We start from the raw sequence: 13,002 nt of genomic DNA on the forward strand, positions 1-13,002 counted from the left end.
ATATCAGTCTTCTGATGTTCCAATAGTAAGAAGCTGCAAGTTTATAAGCGTTGATAGTGGGGCTACAGGTTACAATCCTCATCAAATCTCAATCACTCAGTCTTGTAGAGATTTATATCCTTCAAAAGGTTTGGGAAGTAGACTCACGCATCTAAAAAAGTGATTACCTATGAGGTGGCAGGGAGTGAGGTAGACAGTGACAGGGTAAGAAGATTTTTAACTACTGCAAATCTTTTTTATATAATTTTGATTTCTGCACAGTGTGAATGTGTTACATATTTTTTAAAATATAAATTTGTGCCTATGTGAATAGACATTGTTAGCAGGTAGGTAAAGCAGCACAATTTTCTTATGAGGCGATTTGGTGTTATGTACCAAAGTCTTAAAAATAAGCATTCTTTTCGACCAATGATTTCACTGGGTAAACTACTACAGTGGAACCATATAATGAAATACCATATAGCCATTAAAATTATGTTACATAAAATTCTAACGGCATGAAAAAATGTTCATAACCTAAGTATTAAGTGAAAAACATAATGGTTTTTAGTGCATGATATTTTAAAACCAAATACAGCCCTCTCAATAAGATGGCCACACCAGCAGTACCTGCGAGTGCTTCCCCTGCCACTCCAGCCCTCGCCCAGACTGCAGGCCCCGCCTCAGCCTCAGCCCCCTCAGCTCCAGCACCAGCTCCATCCTCATCCCCAGACCCGGCGGCAGCAGCGCAGACCCCAACAGTCACCGGCTGGTCCTGCTCTACCAGGCCCCTTCCCTGGCAACCATGTGATCCAGTTGCATCCTGTCATTTTGGCCTCCATCACGGACAGCTACGAGCGATGCAATGTGGGGCTGCCCGAGTTATCGGGACCCTGCTGGAACCACTGACAAGCACTCAATGGAAGTCACCAATTGCTTGTCAGTGCCACACAATGAGCCAGAAGATGAGGTGGCTGTTGACATGGGATTTGCTAAGAATATGTATGAATTGCACAAGAAAGCCTCTCCCAGTGAGCTCGTCCTGGGCTGGTACACTCAGGCCACGCCATCATGGAGCACTCTGTGCTGATCAATAAGCACTACAGCTGGGAAACCCCAACCCCAATTACCTCACTGTGGACACGAGGCTCCAGAACGGCCGCATGAGCATTAAGGCCGATGGCAGCACTTCACTGCGTGTCCTGAGGAGGACCGCGGGGGTGATCAGAGTGAAATATGCATATTATGACACTGAATGCATTAGAGTTGACCTGAGCATGAAGACCTGTTTTTGCCCCAACCAGGTGATTGGGCTCTCAAGTGACGTGTAGCCAGTGGCAGGGCCCTCAGCTCACATTCAGGATGCCCTAAGCAGTGTTGCAGTACGCAGACGTGCTGTCTGGAAAGGTGTTGGCTGGCCATACCGTGGGCCGCTTCTTGATGAGTCTGGTTAACCAGGTACCCAACATAGTTCCCAAGGACATCAAGACCATGCTCAACAGCAACATCAATGACCTGTGATGGTGACCAACCTGGCCCATCTCACAGTCACAGATCGCCTCAACGAGAAACTTGTAACCTGGGAAGGGGCCCCAAACAGCACTCCTGCCATTCGGGAACCCAATCCTAGGACTCAGGATGGAGTGAAGTAGAAATGGCTCCTTGTGGTTTGAGTCACACTGAGTCTGTCAACTGCTTGTGATTCTAAATGAACATAGCTGAACTTTCGTAAAAAGAAAATATATACATATATAGACACAGAAAAACACTGGAAAGGAATCTATCAAAATATTAGCCATGGTTTATATGAGAAGTGGGATAATGGGTTATATTGTTTTATTTGCTTTTCCAATATTAAATAAATTGTCTTCCAAAACGTTACTTTATAAAGATACATTGAACTTATTTAAACACTTTTGAAGATAATTTATTAATGTTCCCTTTATTCCTGTGGACATAACCTTACCTGTGGTTTAATGTCAGTCCACTCAAAGTTGCAATATACACCTTCACCTCTTTTCTGAAATCTTGAAGTCTAGAAAGTACTTCTTTTAAAGAACCTGGAAGAAGCAGAAAGATGATGAGACTCTGTGGTAAAGTATTTAGATACCCACTCTCTCAGTAGCATGGATTCCCCCCCAAATGCCAAACTTCTTAACAGATTGCTGTTTCATCAGTGCAAAAGTGTTCTTAAAACTTTTTAGTGTCCATTTGCTGTCTCCTGGTATCTTTTGATATTACCTACTTCCACTTTAAAGCCATCTTTCCAAAACCTGCAATTTAGGAACACTGACACCAAGAGGTGGTAGAGTGCCCTTGTATCCTACTCAAACAGGACAAACAGTAGGCATGCTTACAGTACGAACAAAAAAGTCTGTCTTACTACCTTTTTTTATTTTAAAAAAGTAGAAATACCATTTTTAAAAAATTTCCAAAGTTCCCACATACAATTTTATACCCTTCTCACTAATCTTTAATCTCCCCCAATCAAGTTTCTCTATGCAAACAAACAAAAGCAGACCCCACCTCCCAGTTATCTATACACCTTTTTCACAAAGTACCTTGGGCTGCTGATCTCTATGTCCCTCTCTCAAACCTGTGTCTAATCTATTCACAGACTTGCTTGGGCCATTCCATCTCCCTACAGTCAATTCTGCTTCCTACCTTTATGCATGGCAAAGAATATTAAGTGCGCCAAAGGGGATTTAAATCTCTCTTCCTCCCTTCTTCCCCAGCAATTCAAAAAGAATTAGGGAAGAAACCCAGGAAAGGCTGAAGAAAAAATATATAAGGGATATAGAAAAACTCTAAACCTCTCCTGGTACCTAAATAAAAAATGAAGGACCTCCCACATAATCCCATCTCCTGGAGAAGCTTAACTGCAACTGTAGGATAAAGTAACTTTATTAAGGTTAGACTATACAGACTTAAGCATAAGGCTGGCCAAAATATTAATAACCCTATTTTATTTACACAGTTTTAAAGTTTAAACAAATTTACCAACCCAGCTGAATACATCGTTTTTCATACCTGCAATTTTGCAGTCAATTTAGATAATGCCCTCCTGCCTATCCAATTCAACAGATATTAAGCGGGTGATTTTTATACACCAAACTGCTTATCAAGAGCCAATGTGTGTCCCACCTGCTTCACAAAGCTACCCTTGCCTGTTTTAAGCCTCATTGATCTCCCTCTCCTCTAAATTGCCAGGGCATTTACAGTACGAAACAGTAGAGCACTCAGATGCTGTCTCGTCTTGTTCTGATTGTCACTTGTCAATTTGAATCAGTCTTTTGTCCTCAAGCATATCAGAAAACCCTAAGAACATCATATACCTGTACACCCACAGTATTTAACACTAACCTGAGCACACAGCACACCCTAAAAGTTCAATTAATTAGCTAAGTGACCTGGGAGCCACAATTTTGATCCCAAGAGTGGTAGCTTAATACTGAGCTGACTCACCCAACAATGCTACTCCAAAACAACCAAGGGTGATACCATGTTTCCCCGAAAATAAGACCTAGCCGGACAATCAGTTCTCACGCGTCTTTTGAAGCAAAAATTAATATAAGACCCAGTCTTATTTTACTATAAGACCAGGTATGATATAATATAATACCAGGTCTTATTTTACTGTAAGACCGAGTCTTATATAATATTATATATATATATATATATATATATATATATATATATATATATATATATATATATATATATATATAAAATGTAATACTGGGTCTTATACATTAATTTTTGCTCCAAAAGACGCATTAGAGCTGATTGTCCGGGTAGGTCTTATTTTTGGGGAAACAGGGTATAGGGGTAGCCTCACCAGGGGTATGATACACTGAGGCCACAACACAAGAATATCTTTATGATAGCAGTAAATAGCTCGCTTTTGATATATGATGATGGTAAGACAAATTTTTAAAAAAGGCAATAGGATGTCAAAGACAAGGTAAGACGGAACCTGGATGCTGTCTTGTCCTAAACGGGACTGATTTTGGGGAAGTCCTTGGTACTTAACTACTAGAAAATTGTATATGAGAAATAGAAACCATCTATGAAAAAAAAGGGTGGGGGGGGAAGGAATCCTACAATATTATAGCCTGATTCACACTTCATTCCTCTCCAATCTATAAATGTTCTAGGACAAGAAATTAGAAAGGCAATTAATACCTGGTTATTTGATACAAAGGGGGAGGACTGGGCCGATGTGGATAAAACAGAGTTAATTTAAAATCCCAAATATACAACTTCAAGTGGAATTAAACTCTCCCTCAATTATGTTCTCACCCCACCTCAATTACCTTTCTATCTTACGCAATAGATTTAAAATATAGTTGGTTATGACCACATCTATTTTCCTCCACCAAATGCCACACTTCTTGAGGGCGGTGCTACTGTTTCATCCATTTCTCTAAACTCATCTAGACTGTGGACTTCAGTTTCCTCCTCTATAAAGAGAAGTTAAGAATAGCACCTACTTCACCGGCTTGGTGCGAAAATTAAACGAGAAAATGCCTAGCCCAGTACATGCTTATTTCATGTATGTGTGGTAAAACAAAAATTGTTACCATTACTACGGGCCTACAGTCTCTCACAGCTCCTTCTTCCCCTTCTTTCCCACGCGTGGGCCAGTCTCCACATCTACCTGCAGACACAGCCTCCCAGGCTCGGTCAGGACAGATTTCCCGGAAAAAATCCTGTAACGAAGAGAAGGGTAGCCCGAAGCCCGGCTCCCACTCCGCGGGGCCAGGACCGCGCCCCACAACAAAAGCCTCAGAAACCCGGGCATAGAGACATGGACCGCACTGGGGGCTTGGAGGCGACCACTAGCCGTTCGAAAATCAGGCAAAAGGCACTCCCGTGCCCAACTGCTCCCCTTTTCTCCCCATGGCTCACCTTGTCTCAGCTGTTAACACCCGAGCGCCCGCAAGAACCGCCGCGGGATTCATTCAATACCGTTGAAAATTTGAACCCAGGCTCGCCAGTCGAATGCACCAATCAGAGTGCCGGAAACCCGCAATCCCAGCCTCCCGATTGGCCCTTAGAGATCACACGACACCGGAAGTCAGGATGAGGGACAGGCAAACAACCGGGCCTGGAGGTTCTTGGGAAATGTAGTCTCAGGCGACTGCGTGAGCTCATTGGAACAACTCAGATAAAGAATTTACTACAAGGCCCAGAATGCTCGACTCCTAACTATTTGGGAAAGGTGGTACCAATTGAAGAGATGGGGAATCGATTTAGATAACAGAACAGCGCCCATCCTGGACCTTCCCAAAACTTTCACGGAAGAAAACTTTAGATTTGTTCATTATTCCTGTAGTTGTGCATTGTGCCTGTATATTCATAGGAATTCACTTAATTAATTAATATGTATTCCCCTGCATGAAACATAGACTCGCCCTCAGCCTCTCTGCCAATGAGTCTCTCAAATTCTTCATCTAGTCCACTCCCTGATGTTACTGGTCTAAAGCCGCGGTTTATTGGGTGTGTTGTCCTTCTGGTTTAATTCCAACTACATCGATGTTGTAGCCTCGTAGTGTAGAAGAGAAAACAAACGCTCAGAAGTTGTCTAAAATCTCGTATTAAGTGGAGGAGACAGTATTTGAATTAAGAACGTCTGGGCCTATATCTCATCGATAATCAATTAGAAAAGAATAGCAATGACGAGAACAAAAAGGTCGCCATTTATAATAACAACAGAAACTACAAAGATTTAAAAATAAACCTAAGACCTTTATGGGAAAATGAAAAAAATGTAAAACGTCGTTGAATAACTAAAAATAATTAAATGATGTGGATATGTGTTATTAATGGATGGGAAGATCCAATATTGTAAAGATGTTAATTCTCCGTATTAAAAGCTCAAGGCAATTCCAATGAAAATCCCAATAGGTTTTGTTACAGAACTTGCCGAGTTAATTCTAAAGAATCATATGGAAGAAGAAAAACACAAGAAGTGGCATCTGAATTTTGAAAAATAATAGGGGGAAATTGCCATAGCATATTTCATAAACATTAACATATGAAGTTATGGTAATTTTTTAAAGTATGGTTAGTTCACTCCACGGGGATACGATCAGCAAAATCCAGATAGGAAACCTCTACAGGACAAAAGATGTAGTTTCTTCAAAAAATAAACTGCGAGGGTTTTTTGTTTGGTTGGTTTGGTTTGGTTTAGTTTGTTTTTTAATACTTCTGACTTTTAGAGATACATATAGAAATGGTAGGGATGAAATGACTAGAATTTCCTTCAAAATAATTGGGAGTATGTAGGGGAGGGAAGTAGTAGTACAGATGAAACAAAATTAGCCACAAATTGAGACTTGTTGAAGCTGAGTGACAGGTTCATGATGCATATATGCATATACATACTCATATACAGATATGTGTTTAAAATTTTCCACCAAGTTTTTTTTAAAGTAGGGTATTGCCATAAAAAAAAATCAAAAGTTTAAAAGTCCAGAAACAGACCCATGTATATCAGAATTTAGTAAACGCTGAGTAGAATTTCAGATCAGATGGAAACAAACAAATAATAGAGTTGGGACAGTTGCTTTTCATTTGGAGGAAATATTATGTTAGATTTTTATCCCGTACCAGTTACAAAAATAAACTTCAAATGAATTAAAACCCAAAGGACATTCAAAAATTAAAAAGCTTTAAAGTTTTAAACGAATATGTTTATGACATCGGGGTAGGAAATATTTAAATAAGACATAGGGAAAAACTAAGACAAAGGAAAAAGGGACCAAACCAAAATTTTAAAATTCTGTTTGACAAAAGGAAAACAAACAAACAAGACTGAGGGGTAAAATATTTCTAACACATATAACAAAGGATTATAACCCAGAATGTAAACAAACAAAAAAATGTCCTATGAATCAGTGAGAAAAGGAAAAAAAAAAAAAATTCAGTAGGAAAAAAATGGGGAAAATAGCCAATCCTTAGAAGAAGAAACAAAACTGGCCATGAAAGACATGAAAAGGTTCTTGGACTCACCAGCAGTACAAGCAATTTTAACAAGGAGGTACCATTTTTCACCCTTCAGATTGACCAACATTAAAAGTTTGATGGTATCAGGGATTTGCAAGGTAACTCAGCAAGTGGGAGAATAAATGGGTTCAGCTGCTTTAGAGGGCAACTTGACAACAGCTACTAAAATGTCAAACACATGTGCCCTGTGACCTAGGATTTCTATTTCTAGGTTTAGTTCTAAGAGACATACTAATCCACTTTCACGCAGAGGGACAGTCACTGCAACAATTATTGAGGACATACTATGTGCCAACCACTGTGTTAAGTGGGGGGATATAGCAGTGAAAAGACAGACAAAAATCTCTGTCCTCAGGGAGCTGACATTCTAGTGGAGAAGACAGATATAAAATATCGTAAATAAATAAATGATGCAGTGTATTAGGAGGTGATAAATGCAAAGCCATTTGTTCTCCAGGCCCCAAAGTGTGGATGGCAATAAAAGGAGGGCAAAGTGGGGTGGACAGACAAAGGGAGGGCAGGGTCTGCCTGGGCTGTGATGATTGTTCACTTTCAGCAAACACATCACCCGAACTCCAGGAAAATGCAGGGCCGTGGAGAGGCCAGGCATGGGGTGACCATAGAGGTAGAGATAGCTTGCCTTATATTAGGACGGAGAGGACATCAGACCTGTGTTGTCTCCAAGGCCTACTAGGCAGAAGGTGCTTATGAGTCAGTGAGTGAGTGAAGGAGGCAATGCCAGGAGGCCAAGATGTGTACAAGAACGTCCCAAGTCCTTCCAAATTAACACGAGGCAAGCCTGGCTTAAGGGATTCCCCTCCTATCATTCCTTCTGCTGCAGCTACATTCTAGGCTGAGTCTCAAGTTCCCACTCCATCAGTGGGAGACCTGGAGGGCTGAAATCACCACAGCAGAATTTTAGAGCTGGAAGGAAGCACAGACACATGTGGTCCACCCCATCCACAATTTCTGCCATCGCTGTGTTGGTCTTATCTATGTAAAATGGGTTTGCAATTTTCAATAGGGAAGTTCAGGAACATTTGGACAAAGACCTGAAGAAGAAGGAGTGAGCCATACAGATAACTGAAGGAGGAGTGTTCCGGGCACAGAGAACAGCAAGTGCAAAGGCAGGGGCATAACATGCATGTTTTAGAAATAGCTAGGAAATCAGGTGGCTGGATCAAATGGACAAGGAGAAAGTATGAGGAGATGCGCCCAGAGATATTCTGGGACAGGATGCAGACCAACTAGGCCATTATAAGTACTTTGATTTTTACTCTGAATGAGGTGGGAGTCCTGGGAGGGTTTTGAGCATTGATTTACTTTCTGCTTTTACTGAAATAACTGGCTGCTGTGCTGAAAACAGACAGAAGGGGAACAAGAGTGGAAATAAGGAAATCAATTAGCAGCTGTTGCATTGTATTTGTGAGAAATTGGAAACAACCTAAATGTCCATACATAAGGGGGTATTTCAATAAACTATCTATAGAATGGAATACTAAGCATCCATTCAAAGAGTTCAGTAGATCTGAACTGACAGGGAGGTATCTTTGAGACACATTTTTGAGTTAAAAAACAAATTGCTGATTGATATAAATTTATTATGAAACCATTATGTTTTTAAAAAAATATGCAAAATAATATTCCACTTTTCCTGTGAGTGTGTATAAGTAATAACATCTAGCACTTACCATGTGCCAGGCACTGTTTGAAGTACTTTACTCATTTCATCTTAACAATAACTGTATGAGGTAGGTAATGTTATCGTTTCTATTTTATAGATTGAGGAGATGTAGGCTTAGAGAGGTTAGACAACTTCTCCAATGTCACACAGTTTATCTGTGACACAGCCAGGATTTGAACCCAAGGAGGCCAGCTCTAGAGGTCAAACCGTTAACCATTGCTCTACACTGACTCTTCTAAATGTAGATGCATATGTAGAGAGAAAGGTATGGAAGGAGGCACAACAAATTGACAAGTGTGGGAACTTTAGACGGGAAGAACTAAATTGGACTTGTGGACAGAAAGGAGAGATAATGTAAGCTTTATTTAAAAAAAAATTTTAAAGAATGTAGCCATGTATTATTTGTGCGATTTGAATTTATTGTTTTTTTATAATGGAAGTCTGGTAGGGGAGAGAAGTCTGCAAAGGAGGGAAGAGGAGGAGCCAATGGGGTAGAAAATTATTTGGGCTCTCCAAACTCTATTTTTAAAAAGTGAAAGAGAAAGATAGAATCAACTTCTCCTCCTGGCCCTTCCAAATCTGCTCCTTCACTCTGTCTGTCACTCCCTCCACCACCTGACCAGTAGTCACCAGGCCAGAAATCTGGACCTGACTTCTAGCTCCAGGAGGCCTCCGACTTCATGGAGAACAGACGGTAGCAAGTCATTGCTTCTGGGTAGCAATGTAACTGTCAGACACCTCCAGGCAGTGTGGCTGCGATCACCCAAGGACGCTCCCCGGGAGAAGGTTGCTGGTGTGAGCCGTTGGTGACATCCATCAAAGGGACCCCTGGGAAAGGGGGCACCACTCTGTCTCCCACAGTTTCCATTCAACCAAGCAAAGGGAGATCTGAGCGTGTTTCCTGGTCTCTTCCTTCGTGGCTGATGTAGAATCTATTTTGGGGCAAGGATTACAGAGACCTTAGAACACTGTGATTAAAAGCAATAGACTATGAGAAACAACTGAAGTGTCCACTAACTGATGCATGGATAAATAAAATGTGGTAAATCCATACGATGGAGTAATATTCTTTTTTAATTTTTTTCTTTTTTTATTGGGGAATATTGGGGAACAGTGTGTTTTTCTAGGGCCCATCAGGTCCAAGTCATTGTCCTTCAATCTAGTTGTGGAGGGCGCAGCTCAGCTCCAAGTCCAGTCGCCGTTTTTCAATCTTAGTTGCAGCGGGCGCAGCCCATCATCCCTTGTGGGAATTGAACCGGCAACCTTGTTGTTGAGAGCTCGTGCTTGTTGTCTACAGTTTAGTTGTGAAGGGTGCAGCTCACTGGCCCAAGTGGGAATCGAACCAGCAACTCTGTTGTTCAGAACTTGTGCTCTAACCAACTGAGCCATCTGACCACCCATTTTTTTAAATTGAAGTTTATTGGGGTGACAATTGTTAGTAAAATTACATAGATTTCAGGCGTACAGTTCTGCAATACATCATTTATATATTACATTGTGTGTTCACCACCCAGAGTCAGTTCTCTTTCCTTCACCATATATTGGATGGAGTAATATTCTTTAATAAAAGGAATGAAGTACCGATATATATGGCAACATAGATGAACCTGAAACATTATACTAAGTATAAGCAGCCAGACTCAAACAGACAAATATTATGATTCCTTTTATATGAAATTTCCACAATAGGCAAATTCATAGAGACAGAAAGCCAGGAGATGGGGCGTGGAGAGAGACTACTGATACAGGGGTTTCTTTTCAATAAGCTCATGTAAGATCAGTGGTAGCCAGGTTCAAGTGGTGCCTTTGTCTCTTCTGGGAGGAGGAAGGAGGGGGATCCCTTGAAACTCCATCCTCTGCATTTGCAGTGGGCACTGGCTTGGTGCCTAGGTCAAGGTACTTTAATATGGGAGATTCTTCTATTTAAAAAATGTTTTTAGAGCCGGCCGTTCGAGGCCACGGACTTTCCATCCTAGAACCATGGCCCAGTTTGTCCGTAATCTCGCAGAGAAGGCCCTGGCACTGCTAAACGCTGCTGCGACTTACTCGAAGCCTCGATTGGCCACATTTTGGCACTATGCCACGGTTGAGCTGGTTCCTCCAAACCCTGCTGAGATCCCTACAGCTATTCAGAGCTTGAAAAAAAATAGTCAGTAGTGCTCAAACTGGTAGCTTCAAACAGCTCACAGTTAAGGAAGCCCTGCTGAATGGTTTAGTGGCCACTGAGGTGTGGATGTGGTTTTATGTCGGCGCGATCATAGGCAAGCGTGGCATCATTGGCTGTAATGTTTGAAGACCAATGGTTCACCTCTGTTTCTTTTGGGTTTATTATTCGAATGTTCTTGTACCATGTGTGATCAGACAGGTATTTGAATAAAATATGTCAAAATAAAAAAAAATGTTTTTAGATTACAAAATATTAATTTTTGTACTATGTTTATGATAGCATCAGAATATATGGTAGGTGCTGTACATTCATTACTTTATTTAATCTTTGCAACACCCTTACCAGCTAGGTGCTATTATTTCTGATTTCCAGATTGAAAAAAAAACAACTGAGGTTGAAGAAAGGTGACATGACTTGCCCAAACCACACAGCACAGGTAAGATTTGCAGCCAAATCCATCTGGGTTTATAAATACATACGAAATGAAAAGTGAAAATACCTAATTCCTCCCACCACACATCCCACTCCTCAGTTTAAAAATGAATGCTAGAAGATGAATGTGTATCTTTTAGAGATCACTTAATGAAAATACAAGATCTTTTAATACCCTCAAATAGCTATATCCACACATGCACAGAGGTATGTATTTTGATATTTTGATATATTTATGTATGTGTGTTTTTATACATTTTATATTTCTCATTTCAAAAGTAATGCTTTCTTAGCTGTAATATTTGGATAATACTGAAAATAATAAAGAAGAAAGAAGAGGTAACTATAACCTAGACTTTACAGGCAACGTCTCCACCACTAACATTTGAATATATTTCCTTCCTGTCTTTTACATTTTTATTTTATTAGATATTGAGTAGCACATATACAAATATATTTACACATACATATGTAAAATGTATGAAAGGTACAAAGAATAATGAGGCAACAAATTCTCTGTGCATATGTACAATTTAATAAAACCATTTCCATGACTTTTCAAGCTCCCAATTTAATTCTGTTCCCTGCTTTATCCTGTACACTCGCCTATTAATGTGCAATGACTATCTTGAATTTCATGTTCATTATTCCTTTACATCTCTGTATAATTTTCCACATATACATATATCCCTGTATTAGTTACCTTTGCTGCAGAATGGACTACACCCAAATTTAGCAGCTTAAAATTACAAACATTTATTATCTCATACAGTTTCTGAGGGTCAGGAATCCAGCTTAATGGAATAGTTCTGGCTCAGGGTCTCAAATAATGTTGTAGTCAAGTTGGTTGTTGTCATCTGAAGACTTGCCTGGGGCAGGAGGATCCGATGTGACTGAGCAGGAAACTGCCTATCTTCACCACACAGGGGCCTCTCCATAGGGCTGCTCACAACAGGGCAACTGGCTACCCCCACAGTGAGTGATGAGAGAGAGATAGGTGTAGCCTAGTCTCGGAAGTGATATACCATCATCTCTGCCATTTGCTATCAGTCACACACAACAGTACAATGTTGTGCTATCAGTACAATGAGAGAGAGGACTACACAAGGATGTTGCTACCAGGAGGCAGGGATCTTTGGGGGCCACCTTGGAGGTGGCTGACTACCACAAACCCTCAACAGCATGTTGGTTAGTTTGCCTGTTTTCAAACTATATATAAATGGAATCATACTGTACTATTTTTTGTAAATGTTTTCATGTGATATGTTTCTGAGATCTTTTCATGTTCTGTGTAGCTAAATTCACTTATTTTCTCACTGTATCATAGTACTGTGTATAAACTAGTAATTAATTAATTAATGTATTTATCCATTTTGCTATAATGGACACTTGGGTAGTTTCCCAATTTTTGCTATTACAAGTAACGAGGCTATAAACATTCTTTTTTTCCCCTCTTCTTCCGCCTCCCCCCACCCACACCAGTCATCCCCCCAACCCCTCCACCACGCAACACCCCCACTCCCTCTACCCTCCCAACACCCCCCCCCATTCCGGTTCAAGCCGCTGTTTCTCAGTCTAGTTGTGTAGGACACAGCTCCCTGGCCCATGCTGGTATTATGAGCCTTGTGCTCCCCCTGCTGAGAGAGTTGGTCGCTGGTCGTTGGTTGGCTGCTCACAGCAGGCAGCAGCTCTCGCTGGCTGCCCGCCGGTCACGATGGCTGCTGGCCGC

General features: G+C 40.9%; 1 protein-coding gene and 2 pseudogenes across 9 annotated transcripts in view; 2 read left to right on the plus strand and 1 right to left on the minus strand.

Moving 5' to 3' along the window:
- Positions 1 to 4,994, minus strand: part of TPX2 (TPX2 microtubule nucleation factor) — a 53,460-nt gene extending 48,466 nt beyond the window's left edge. For 4 of the 9 annotated variants that reach the window (XM_074317478.2, XM_019748529.3, XM_074317477.2 and 1 more), the window contains exons 1-2: positions 4,563 to 4,693; positions 1,946 to 2,039 (exon numbers count right to left, since the gene is read on the minus strand). The gene's annotated coding sequence lies outside the window, so the exon portion shown is untranslated. Of the gene's footprint in view, positions 1 to 1,945; positions 2,040 to 4,562; positions 4,694 to 4,890 lie in introns of those variants that run through there. The other 5 variants (XM_074317483.2, XM_074317482.2, XM_019748526.3 and 2 more) reach the window with 4 other exon arrangements.
- On the plus strand, positions 460 to 1,915 carry LOC109456260 (eukaryotic translation initiation factor 3 subunit F pseudogene; annotated as a pseudogene).
- Positions 4,995 to 10,620: 5,626 nt separating the features above from the next.
- On the plus strand, positions 10,621 to 11,058 carry LOC109456271 (ATP synthase F(0) complex subunit g, mitochondrial pseudogene; annotated as a pseudogene).
- Positions 11,059 to 13,002: the final 1,944 nt, after the last annotated feature.

The sequence above is a fragment of the Rhinolophus sinicus genome, chromosome 13 (assembly GCF_057876585.1).
Source record: "Rhinolophus sinicus isolate RSI-liver-muscle chromosome 13, RSI-T2T, whole genome shotgun sequence".
Classification (NCBI taxonomy): Eukaryota; Metazoa; Chordata; class Mammalia; order Chiroptera; family Rhinolophidae; genus Rhinolophus; species Rhinolophus sinicus.